Source organism: Ursus maritimus, unplaced genomic scaffold (assembly GCF_017311325.1).
Source record: "Ursus maritimus isolate PB19 unplaced genomic scaffold, ASM1731132v1 scaffold_9, whole genome shotgun sequence".
In the NCBI taxonomy this organism is placed as follows: Eukaryota; Metazoa; Chordata; class Mammalia; order Carnivora; family Ursidae; genus Ursus; species Ursus maritimus.
Window position 1 is genome coordinate 21,278,575 of NW_024427107.1, and position 11,392 is coordinate 21,289,966.

An 11,392-nucleotide genomic window follows, 5' to 3' on the forward strand; every position below is an offset into this window, starting at 1 on the left:
ATTCAAATTTGGTCAGGCTTCTTTCCATTTCTGCAAATTCTAGGAATTCCAAAATCATTTTGTTCTAACCTCATTGGAAAAACCATGTAACTACTTTTGCAATGAATTGATAACCAGTCATATATTCGGCCATGCCTTTCAAATAAAAAGATAAATCCCACCCACTGGAGGATTAGTAAAGGAAAAGCCTAAAACCACGCTAAATCCCAAACAATGGTGACTTTTAGGAAATTGCTTTAGGTTTCACAGAAATCTATCAGTCTGTTACTCATAAAGCATCTAACCTGGGTTTTTACTAATACAATCATTTGGACGGTGTGTATTAGGCAGAGCATTTGAGTCAAGTTCCTGGAAAACTGTTTGACTATTATTAAAGCTGATTAAAACTAAGTATTTGTTTTTAACCAAGAAAACCTTAGACTGAATTTGTTTTATGCATCACAGAGGGAGACATGAATATGAAAATCAATCCCTTGACAAAGGTACTGCTTAAAAAGATAGTAAAAAATCCTACATTGGTTGAATTGTCTTTGTTAAGTGTAGAAATATCACTAAGTTTTCCTTAATGAAAGACCATGCAACCAAGATAAAGTTCAAACTTTGTCTCTTAGTCTGAGCCTGGATGATCTAGGTGCCAATGAATAAGTGGAAACTTAGGTTGCTCGGGTGTTTTGACATATTCAATGTGACATAATTTAGATGAATCTCTTTTTCTGAGGACTCGTGGTTTGATTACATTTTTTGTTTTCCCTATACGTAGGTAAATAAGCTATATAAGTTTTACTACACGTCCTAGAAATATTAGCTCTTTGCTGTGACCAGTGTTTCTCACCCTAAATCCTGTGAACAGTATTTAAGTTTTTTAAGACAACTCGGTGAACGCGTAAGTGACAGAAGGAACAAAGGGAGGGGCAGGAAGGGAAAGAGGGTTGCACATGTCAGCTGTGAAACAGCCGGTCAAGACATTTCGTGTTTCTGAGTCGCATTCAGAAATAATTGGTGTATATTGTTTCTAGATTTTTCTTTGGGTATTAAAAAATAATTCTTCTGCTTCTAATCTTCTTTATTTTGAAAAGCCATATGTGTGTTTTGCGGAAATTTGATTAGTCTATAACAAAATTGTAAATCTTTTCTTTAAATTTAAATGAAACCATCTTTTTAACCTCAGTATATGTTCTGAGATCCTGATTATCTCCATTGACCCGGTCCTTAGAGACAGGTGTTCATAGCTTCAGGTTCCCTGTAGGTTGGTTTCTTTTCAGGCCCTGCTGAGAAGCTATTTTGAAAATGCGGATTTTTAATCACTAGGGAGATTTACTTAGAGAACTTATAATGGATAAAAAGTGATCATGGCCATTTCTTAGCCAATTCAAAGACTCCTTTGAAAATGGATAAATCGTTTAATCCCAAACTATCAAAGTGATAGTACATTATCTTCTATGGTTTACATAATGGACTAAGTTTATTCCTTCTTTTATAGGTCTGTCTGCAAAATTTGCTGTCGCATAAAGCCAGCTCAGTGGCAGACTGTTAAACCCCCCTCAACATTTTAGGGTTAATTAAGGGGGTTACTTCTTTTTTTTTTTTTTTTATTTTCCCCACCAATGTATTTTATTTTATTATTTTTTTTATAATGATTTTTTATTATATTATGTTAGTCACCATACAGTACATCCCCGGTTTTCGATGTAAGGCTCGATGATTCATTAGTTGTGTATAACACCCAGTGCACCATGCAATATGTGCCCTCCTTACTACCCATCACCGGTCTATCCCATTCTCCCACCCCCCTCCCCTCTGTAGCCCTCAGTTTGTTTCTCATAGTCCATAGGGGGTTACTTCTATACATACAGTGCGATGGCTTAGAACACATAAGCAAAAGTGCCAGGATTTCCTCAGCTATGGCCAGATGGGGGACTTAATAGAGCTCCTAATCAGGCTGCACTTTGGTATAAAAACAGAATTCTCCATTTACAGATTTTAAATATTTAACCATTTCTTATAATTAGAAACCCAGACACTACATAGATACAGACCAAGAATGAAAGAAACACAAATATCAAGGTACAAATTGGTTTATTTTTTCTTCTACGCCTCTGTAATCACTCTTAGTGTCAAGTTTGGGTCTTAGTTACAGTTTCTTGCCAGATACTTGGAGTTCACCTGTTAACTACTACTGTGTAGTTTTGCTAACTGGTTGGCTTTTTAATGCTACTTGCGGCTGATCCCAGCTAACTGGTCTCTTTGTGGCTAAAAGAGAATTGCTTTCTATAGCAAGCAGTGTCTTCTCTCTCTTTTCCTCCTCCCTGAAGCTAAAAATATAGATTCCATGATTCTCCTCCTTTCAGCCAATAACTACCCACATTTAATTAGTTAATTAACTAGCTTCCTCTTTCTTCTTCAGCAATATTCAATCAACGTTGAATGACTTATTCACACAGCTTTTGTAACTTTCTGATATCCTTTCTGTTTACTAAATCTGCTATATTTTTTTCTTTAATCTGTATTTTCAAAGGGAATTCTATCTATCTCTCCATCCACCCACCCCACTTTAAAAGAATTTAAGGCAGGGACTCCTAGGTGGCTTCGTCAGTTAGGCATCTGACTCTTGATTTCAGCTCAAGCTCTGTGCTGGGCATGGAGCCGGCTTAGGAGTCTCTCTTTCCCTCCCTCTGCCCCTCTCTCCCACATGCGTGTTCTCTCTCTCTCTCTCAAAAATAATTTATTGCAGACTCATAAAGGGAGTATGGCATTTTTATTCTGAAAGTTTTGAAATACGGGTTGAATTTAAATCAAATAGTAGCTTATTTATGACAAATTACTTGCCTCATACTTTCAAGCAAAGTATGAAATAGGATATTTAATGATTCAAAACAGGAAAGTAACATCCTTGTAAAGAATTTTTTATTAGTAACAAATCTGATTCTTTTTTGATTCAATAGGGAAATGACTAGGAGCCAAACAAAAATATAGCACTTTTGTTATGTAAATGACAAATTCAAACATTGGCCTTTGCTATTTGAAGGAAGCAGAAATTATGAAGTTTAAAAAAAAAAGGAGTTGAGATCAGTAGATTAGAGAATAAAGTGATTGAAGAGGGAAAATGACAGCAAAATGGTGATTATTGCAAAGGCAACTGACATTTACAAAAGGACAATTTCAGTTCTCGGAAAGTAAAAGAATTCAGGCCAGAGCAGCAGGAGCAGCAAAAAAAACGGATGTGTCAGACAATTGTCCCTGGCATGTGTCAGCATCATAATGTTTCATCGTTCCCATAAAAGCGATCAGGTGAAGGTGCCTAGTACCACTGGAGCTAAGGAGCTGTTTTCTTCTCTAATCGTACCAACATTGCTTTAGAAAATTCCATTAAAGGGATGAGTGTAGATTTTGACAGGTTGGAAACTGTTCCTGTGCTGGCAATTATTACCGCTATACCTAACCAGTGCATACCACTCGTTGCAACACGGTGTACATAGTTGTTTAGCACAATCAACTAGTACCTTCAGAAGAATGCAGTTTATTAATAGGCATAATATATAAAATACTTTTAAAATCTACATACACATTCACATGCATAATATGTAAAAACATATATAGACTATTAATTAGGACATGTCCGTATTTTTACCTTCCAGAAGGTTCCTCGGGAACTGCATTTCAATAATTCATTTGTATTCAAAACAAAAGAACATTTAGTTTTAAATAGGACATATTTATGTTTATCATCTGGCACCAAGCTAGCGTTTTTCCAACCTGTCTCCAATAGAGTGATCTTACCTACATGACACAGCCTCCTTCCTTCTTTCACCCAGAGGCACCCACAGCTCTGTGTTTAGGGGGAAATGCCTGGAGGGGAAGCTGAGGTGGCCCCAGGAGATTGTTTTTCCTGTTTCCAACTAATGCCTGATTATTTGTGGATCCAAAGGAGAGCCACTGGAGAAAAGGAATCCTTCCAATCCCTGAGGCTGTTGCTCTTCCTCATTTCCTAAAACCACTTAATACTTAGCACCCAGAAAATCGTCCATTAAATTATGACAGAAAAGTAACTCCATACCCTCTCTTTCCAACCCCTTTAGCCCTGGATTTAGTCATTGGCACAGTAGAACATAAAATCAGATCATCTGAGGCACATGAAAAACAGCACCCCTTCTGTGAAGATGATTCTCCTTGTCACTTCTTGAAATGGACGTTTTTTTAAACATGATAAGGAAATCTCTATGGCCAGCAACCGAAGTAAATGTAAAATGACAACAACAACATGAATTAATTTTTTTCTGTTTAATGTTGGTCTGAAACTATGTAAAAATTAATGGATTTAAAATCAAAATGCCTACAGACACACGCTCTTCTTTGAGAGCCAATGACTCTTGATTTGTCCTCAGATGCAATGTTCATTTTTGACCCCTGGGAGGAAAAAAAAGGGTTTCTTACACCTTCCAAAGTTCTTGGCTCGCTTCATTTGTGTGTCAATGGCAAATCTTTTTGCTACAGTCTGTATATCCACCATTCTAATGTGCTTATGTTTACCTACATACCGTGAATTGAAAAAATTTAGGATAAATTTTTGAGAGTTACCTGGTCAGAACATGACTTCTGAGAGCATACTCACTCCCTAATGGAGGAAAGCAATCCTTAAACTTTGATTTTTTTCATGCAAAAGGAAAGGCTAGAAGTGTAAAAAGATCATCTCTTCCCCCCAGTTCTTGGTAAAATGGGAGGAAACCAGTTGATGTGATTTCATAATTGGCAATGGGTAAAAATGTCACAAGTGGGTAAAAACGAGAGAGATGTCTAGAGTAGCATTAAAAACAATAGGTTTGTGTTTCACTGTAAGGTTTTCTTACTATGTATCTTATTAGGAAGTAGAAGGCACATGTGTGGAATGGGGGATGAGAAAGAATTTCCCAAACTATAAATTCAAGGTTTTTGACAAACAATGAACAGAAGAAAACTATGATTTGGGATTTACTTGGATTTTGCAATTTCCATCCTTAGATTTTTGCTGAATGTTTTGCCATCCTGGCTACATCATGTTATTCAAGTCTGAATAGCTGGGACAGCTAAAAATGCTGCTTGTGCAGTAGAACCAGGGGAGAAGCCCGACACTGTGCCAGTTCATGGACATTAAACCAAGTTTGCATATAAAATAAGAAACCATAACTAATTAACACCAGGCAGGTGGTCTTGATGGAAACTTAAAATCCCAACTGGGTCAGCAGGGAATACAGACTTGGCAGATGAAACTGGAGCTGAAGTGGTCCCCTACGACTCGCCAAGCAAACCTTGAGCCAACTGCCCTTCGAGAAAGCTTCCTATGCCAGTCATTTCTGGGAAAATTGAGCCAAAGACAAATGACTGTAGATCTTAAAATGAGTCTGGTTACATTAGGATTTCAGGGCCTCCACCCCCACTCCCCCGCCCTTTACTCACACAGTTTTCTTGAATGCCAGTATCATTCTGTGAGAGCTGAGATGGGACCAGCGTGGCTGCTGCCCCCCATGCCTGAGTTAATAGCAGAAGGACGGCCATAGGGAGGGGCAGGCTAAACTTTCAACAATGAGAGGGTTGCAAAGTGTTGCTGGAATGAGCTGGAGTTGAGCGGAGGAGCTATGTAGACCCCCAGTGACTGCCCAACAAAATCAGATACCAATAAGGATTGAGCTGAGTAACAGCCAGAACAGCTGAAGTGTTAGGAGTGAAAAATAAGTTTTACAGCTACGTGATTGCAAGAGCAAGAAGGCTGAGTACGTAAGATGAAAGAGAGAAACACAGAGAGAAGGGGGGAGCCTCAGGTGTGATTTCTATCACGATGCTGTGATGAGATGACTCAGCAGTGCATCTCGGCTTTGCTTTCTTTCCCTCCCCGAAGGGACCCGTAAAATGGTGGGATGTCCATCCGAGATGGGCCCTCAGAGATGCTCGTGTTCACGGCCCCTGTTTTATAGCTGAAGAAGCTGCGGCCTGGAGCGGAAGTGTCTCACCAAAGGCCACACAGCGAATTCTTTAGCAGAGCTGTCTGGAAACCTGAGTCTTGAGTCTTTCCATTTGCTGCCCTTTCCGCCTCAAGACAAGCACACACTATTATTGATACTTATGCATTCACTTTATTTGCTTTTACACATCAGACGTTCTGAAACAAAACAAAAAACCAAAACCAAAACCAAACAAAACAAAAATAAAAAACAAAACAAGAACCAGCATAACATTGCAGCAATGGATGGAAAATTCTGCAGGAATGGAAATTAATATGAAATGGTTAGGTTTTAAATGGTCAGTGCTTTTTGGAACTGAGCATGGGTTCGGTGAAAAATGGCTCCTTTTCAGGAAGATTTTACTTTTTCTGATTATGAAAAAAAAATTCACATACTTTTTGGAGGAAGTGGAAAATACAAGACTGCTTAAAATAAGCATCACTGTCTTACTGCTACTGAGAAATACCAACTGCTAAATATTTTGATAGTTCCTTCCAGATTATTTGAACGTATTGTGTCTTATGAAAATTTAGAAAAAAATAAAAATTTAGATAATAACACATAATTTTTTAAGATCAACTTTATTGGGTTATAATTTACATAGAATACAGTAAACCCAGTTTCAGGGAGTACTGAAAGAGGCCCTGGCAGGTGCAGTTAAACCCCCTCAGTTCTTCCTGTCTCCAAGGACTCGCTGCCTGTCCTGCTGTGCCCAGCTGTGCTGTCCCCAGGATCCTTCGTGTCTGCTCATCTCTTAGTCTCCCCCCTCCCCACGTCTCAGGCTCTGTCTGCAGGTCTGTCTGTCTGTCTCTTTAAGTGACTCTTTTTTTGTGTCCAGTCCTCCAGATTGTTAAAGTCTTCATGCTGGGAAATCACAGACACCCCCTCTCTCTCCTTTAGTTTAATCCAGATTTCTTTCTAGGTAGGTGCTGTGGAGGGGGGACTGAGTGGAGAGGAAGAGGAAAAGAGGCTTTATTACTTACAACTAAAGAGGTTATGTAGGTATTTTGCTTATCAAAAGATAGCTTTGCTCCCAAAGAGGAAGGCTGTCTTTCTATGGCACATACTATGAAAATAATTTAGAAATTTTCAATATTTAGTCTTTCTATCCTATAACGTGGTATGTTTCACTGTTGTTTTATTTCTGCTGTTTTTCCCCCCAAGAAATGGCTATTTCTTACTTCCTTTCTCACTCCTACATTACGAACTTACCGTTGCCCTCTTCTGAGTCAGTCTTCACCTTAATACCATTACAAGTGCCCGTCTAGGGATAATACTGATGATGGTGGTGATATTCAGAATATAGTGCATGTAACCTATCACATCACATCATTCCTTTAGCAACCTGTGAAGGTGGTCCCTGCCATTCTCGTTTCCGAGTTGAGAATACTATATCTGGTAAGAGCCATTAAGTATTTCTCATTTTGCTGTTCATATGTTTGTACACGTTAAACAAGTATTTTTGCTTTTCTTTCTCTTGCCTCCTTACCATCGAACGTAAAATTTAATAGTGAACTTTATTGCACAGTATTGAAGTAACAAGATGTCGTTGCAGAAGTGTGAACTTCAGCCAAGAACTTTGCATTCCCTTTTGGGGAAAGGGCTAATGTGTTGTCAGTTGTATGAAGTATGGTTACATCACGGTAGGCAGAGGTAGGACTTTGCTGTTCTCTTTATTTAGAGATGGAGTATGTATGTATGTATGTATGTATTTATTTATTTATTTATTGGATGTATTTATTTTTAGAAAGAGAGCGTGCCTGAGCATGGGAGAGGGACAGAGGGAGAGAGAGCCTCTCAAACAGGCTCCACACTTGGTGCAGAGCGGGACGCAGGACTTGATCTCATGACCCTGAAATCATGACCTGAGCCAAAACCAAGAGTTGGACACTCCACCAGGTGAGCCACCTAGGTGCCCCTAAGTATGATTTTAGGAGATGGGGATAGATGCCAAGTTGACAAGGGGTGGTCTGTGATAGTTTTGGTGTCAGCTTGGCAAGATTATTGCCCCGTTACTCAAACACCGTCTGCCTGTTGTTATGAAGGTGTTTTGTGGACGTGACTGAGGCCCATAATCAGTTGACTTTATTAAGGGAGATTATTCTAGATAGTCTGTGGGGGAGGACTGATTCTATCCGTCAAAGGAGCAGAGCTGAGGCCTCTTCCAAGGAGAAATTCTGCCTCTAGAGAGAGTGATAGCCCATGTGCAAGACTTCGAGGTTGCCTTCCTGATGTCTCGCCCTATGGATTTCAGACTTGCCTAGCCAGTTCCCAGCATTGTTTCAGCCAATTTCTTGCAGTAAATCTCTTAATCTACATCTCCTACCATTCCTCATTTCCAGTGCAATCATGACTGATAGAGGAAAAGAAACTCCTCCACAGCCAGACAGCTTGTAAGTACACTGCACTGCCCTGCTTCTTTCTGTCAGAATGCCTGGATGCCTTCCCACTCAGTTGGTTTTCTCCCTAAGCCCTGTCTTAGATCTTGCTTCATGTCTTGCTTGACATTTACTCTTTGTTGAGACATTATTGTTTAATGCGTGTTTGTATTAAGTACAGCTATTTTCCCAATGTCTTTAGAGTTGTGCTTTTCACTTTAACCAATGACTATCAATGATTATTTTATTAATTTTTGTGAATAATTTATTGCATCAAAGTAGAGAATATGGGGTTTTCAGAATCTTACTTAATTGGAAGTTAGTTACTAATGTGTGTGGAATTCAATTTGTTTTCATTAATTTCACTGTAAATAACCATACCTGTTGTTTTACCTGATGTGGTAAGACTTTTCACTGGACCTGGTTTCTTGAGGAAGTATTCCTCAAATTCATTAGACTTATGGGGACTGTTTTACAAGAGGGGGAATTTGAGGCTTTCTTTGGAAAATTGTTGAGGAAGAGAGTTTTCTCTGGAGGCAGGAAGGCTGAGTATTAAATGGTTAAGAATCAATGCTTTATCAGATGCAGTGCCCCTCTTTATAAGAAAGGCACCTTTTTTTTTTTTTTTTAAAAAACACGTTACATTTGCCCTCTTGGAATGGGATTCATTGGTAATATAACCAACCACACATTAAATAGCAACAACAACAACGTAATACCCTAAGCAGAATGTAGCTAAAACTAAAGTAAAGCAATTTATAATAATAATAATTAATAATAATAATAAATAAACCCATTTCTTTCTGATTATAAACGTTTGGGCATGGCTATGTGAGAAAATATAAGAAGGAGTCAAATGTTGGCCTAGTCACAGAGTCCCCGTCAATGGCGCAGCTACAGATGTGGGCGGGGTAGATGAGTTGTCCTGGTGGCTGAGATATGATGAGGAGTCATGCAATTAGTGACGTGGGTTTCTGATGCAGTGAATAATTCCTGGTGGGCTCAGAACAAAACGAATTATAATTTTCCCTCGATTTGCATGGTGGTTGCATTTTAGGAAACATAAGGTATCTTAAGAGAGGACAAAAGTACTTTCCGTTTGTATGTAAAATTGAGTTAGGTTCCAGGCTCAGGCAATTAAAAATCGGTTTTTGTAAGTGCCAGAGAGCAGAGAATTTCATTCACCCAGAACCCCTGAAAGAGTGGTTAGCATGTGGCAAGCATTTAGTTAATATCTGTATGAATGTATGAAAGTTTTTCATCTCCATGAAATTAGGTGGGACGTCTGAAAATCATGCAGGATGAGGGACAATTATCTGTTGTGTAGGACTACCCCAGACATTGCGTGATGGCTAGCATCCATCAGCCTTGCTCACTGGAGCGAGTAGTGCTTCTGATTATTGTGAGAGCCCAAAAAGCCGCCACCACAAATTTCCAGATTGCCCCTTTGGGTGGTACTGTTGAGAACCACAGAATTAAGTAACGATGTGGGTGTGGTGTCTGTCCATCAGATGCCAGGGAAAACCCACTCGTAGAAACGATGCCTTAAGAGTGGGAACGGAACAGCCCTGTTAAAGGGACTGTCTGCTGTGAAGTGTGTGCATAATAATATGGATGGAGCTCTGAGGGAAACGCGGAGCTGGAAAAGGGGTGTGTGATGCAGGTCAGAGCTGTTGCCAGCTCATAAGGACTTTCGGGTGAATTAAAGAAAAGGGCCCCCTCTGGGCATACCAGAGTTCTTTTTCTAAGAACTGTCTGGTAGCTGATGAGAGCCCATGGAAGTTAAATGTCCTGGCAAGTGGAGTGCTTGCTGGGAAGTCAGGTGCCTTTCCTGACCTCTTGGCCCCAAGTACCTTTTGACGGGAATCAACTTGCACACACCTTTGCTGGGTTTCCACATGAGACAGAAATCAAGGATTAAGAGCAAAAGATAAATTGCCCACTGACTGGATGAATGATTAGCTCAGGGTGGCCTAGGCAGGCTTGACCTTATTCTGGGAAAGTTAATCATAGTCTTGATCAGAAGGCTTGTGAGTGGTAAAGGGAGTGAGAAATGAGTAGAAAGTATCAGTGAAAAGAGGGATACATTTAGTGAATTCTGTCAACAAGTGAAGGGACTCTCTTCCCTTTATTTTGTGGGATTAAAACGGATAACACTGGTGGCTTCCTCCGGGTGGGTTTCTTCATGGACGTTTGGAACTTCGATCATCAGTGCACCTTGGGATCATGAAGTCTTGAGGTATTTGTCAGAATTCTACTAGCCAAATACACCCTTAACTGACGTGTACAGGGAAATCTGTTTAGAGTTTTCTGTGGTGCTATATATTTTTGTGAGAACAGATATTCTTGTTGACGCTCCAGGAAGTCAAACTCTCAGAATCAAAGGGCCTTTCTGGTGAGACTGGAACCAGAGAAGGTCTTGAAGGACATTTCCTTAATGTCACAATAGGACCCATTGACTTATCCTGCCTTATGCCAAAACATGCACTTTTTTTCTTTTGCCACCGACTGCTCATACCCTTAAGATTGTCTTCCAGACCAACTTGAAAAGCACAGAGAAACATTGCCCCTTTTCTTCATCTCTGGTTTGTAAAGGCGTCACATGTTTCAGCCCCTTTGTTTGAACTCCTCATTTCATTGTCAGTTTTTCATTTTCTCATGACTTTGTGAGAGGAGAGACTTCTCATTTCATAGATGGCCCACAGGGAGACACCCCAGGACCACCAGGAGGCCTTCTCCCAGATTTACGTGGGGTGGGTGCATCAGTAAGCCTAGGCTAAAACTAACATTAGAAATCTCAATGGCTTAACAGAACAAAGCTTTATTTCACACGATATCCCTTGCAGATCCAGGCCAATTCTCCAAGGAGGTACTGGTTTAGAATTCTGCGCTACTCAAGTCTTCTGGCAACTGCCTTTCCACATGTTCTCTGATCACCATGGCATGGAAGAAAGCAACATGTGTCTTGACCCAGCAATTAAAATTTTTTTTAAAGATTTTATTTATTTGTTTGACAGAGAGACAGCCAGCAAGAGAGGGAAC